Genomic DNA, 2,500 nt, shown 5'->3' on the forward strand with positions numbered 1-2,500 from the left:
TCTTGGTGAGCTATTGTCTTAGTCAGACTAATTGTCAAACTGCAGGATGCATCAAGATGCTTTAACAGCTCCGAGTCTTTTGGCACAGCGTCATTACCTGACCGTCACCATGACGACACACGGGTCAGGGACACTCAGTGCGGGCACATGATGGCAGCACTTCGATCCCATTCAATTCTCTCCATGGGGTCTCCATGGGGGGTTAACTGCTCTATCTCTAAGCACATGGCAGTGACACAACTAGTTCTTGGCCGTGTCAGTTCAAATCAAATGCGGAATGTTTACATCTGCTACCGTTGATTATACAGTAAATACGTTGTGAAATGAAACAAAAACACACCACAGTTAAATTTGTATTAGTATTGATTGATTCACATCGATATGAAAGGATTACATGACTAACAACTGGTGAAAAAGTAATATGAAAATATTTGTTCACTGAATTAGCGCATTCTGTCCCAAACAGTTGCGTTGCAGTTTATAAGTTTCACTTTCGCTTTCAGTATTTCAACGTGAATGAGAGGGAGCACAAGAACTGAGCGTCTAGCAGCGTTTATCATATCATATACATTATATATGATGCATGTATATGTCTGTGGACACGATCTCAAGCACGTGCAAAAGTTGTTGTTGTCCAATTTGAATCAGATACGAGAGACACATGCGCGCCCAGTCCAATTACCAGCGGAATCGAATCGTGTGTCTGGGGGTTTACATCGGAGTCCAGTCGGACTCAAGTTGGACACAATTAATCTAGTTCTAGGGAGTCACATGTGTCCAATATCCAATTTAAATCGGACTGAAATCGGAAATTGGACGCATGTGTCCACACTGACTGATTCGGCTGAATGATTCGGATTCCGCTCAGCAGGGCGTTCGGTTCGGTAACTGCCGCTGCTGTGGTAAGGGAATAATAATAATAAACTTTATTTGTATACCTTTCACCTTTCATGCAATACAATGCAGCAAAGAAATTACGTGCACAAATAGATTACAAGCACAGTGAGTGCATACAAATTTAAGATAAAAAATAGAATACATAAAATGTATAGCCTAGCATAGAAAATAAATCTCTGCAGAGATATAGTTGATCTAACCCCTTAAAGCCCCATTATGCAACAATTATACTTCCGGATTAGGATAAGCAGTTTAACCTTAAAATAACAGCTTAAAAAAAATTGGGGCGCTACAATGACCTTTAATATGGAGAACTGCGTTCTGTAGTTTTGCCTGCGGCAGCCCGCCGGCCTGACTTGTTTACTTTCTGCCGATCTAGTAAGTAGCTTATTTGCCGTCTTGTGTTGCACTTGCTTGATGTTTGACTGTGTAAGGACAGTTGTTGAGTAACTAGTTTGTCATAATGTCAAAGTCAGCACATTTCAAGGGATTTCGTTAGTTTTAGCTGCTAGCATGCCGTTGGTGAATAGCTATTGATCCGTTGTGCTGCTTTAATATCACGTTATATCACGATGAAGATCAGAGTAAAACACATTCAATAAATACAAAAATAAATTGAAAAATTGAAAAATAAATTGAAAATATTTATATATTTATAATTGCCGAGCTGCAGAGTTTTGAATGAGCTGAAGTCTCTCAGTTGTTTTTTCGGGAGGCCAGTAAGAATTGCATTACAATAATCGAGCCGGCTTGAAATAAAGGCATGAATCAGTTTTTCAGCGTATTTTTTATTTCTGAATTGTGGACCTTAGCTTTGTTTTCTCAGGTGGCAAAATTATGCTTTTGTCACCTTGTTAATGTGTGACTTGAAGTTTAGATCTTAATCTACGAAAAAAACACCAAGACTAGTAACCTCAGATTTAATCCAGGTAGTTTATTTCCCCAGATTATTAAACAGCTTTTCTCTTTCTGTTCTAGGGCCGACTAGTAGGATCTCAGTTTTGTCCTTGTTCAACTTTAAGACATTATTGCTCATCCACTTATTTATTGCCAAAGACAGTTAGTAATGGAGTTTATTGCTGTAATATCATACATTTTGTTCTTTAATGATGCCCCCAAGTGGGAGCATGTATAATGAGAATAATAATGGACCAAGGCAGCTCCCTGTGCAACCCCAAAGCAGATGTCATGTTTCTTATACACATGATCTCCAAGCCTGACGTTAAACATTCCCCCTTTGAAGTATGTTCTGAACCAGTTTAATACAGAGTCAGAAAGCCCAACTAACTCTTCAAGATGATCAATCAGGATGCCATGATCAATAGTGTCAAATGATGCGCTTAGGTCTAAAAGGACAAGGATTGAGACCTTATTTGCATCCAAATGTAGTCTCATGCAGGTCGCTGATTACTTTATAAAGAGCAGTTTCAGTGCTGTGGCATGTTCTAAAGCCTGATTGAAATGTCTCCAGCATATGGTTTTCTTTGAGAAAGGAGTTTACTTGCACCTAAACTATCTAAGTATTTTACTAATGAATGGAAGATTGGATATCGGCCTATAGCTGGTCAGTAGTGCATTACCATCTAGGTTGGGTTTCTTTAGT

The sequence above is a fragment of the Sprattus sprattus genome, assembly GCF_963457725.1.
Source record: "Sprattus sprattus genome assembly, chromosome: 9".
Taxonomy (NCBI): domain Eukaryota; kingdom Metazoa; phylum Chordata; class Actinopteri; order Clupeiformes; family Clupeidae; genus Sprattus; species Sprattus sprattus.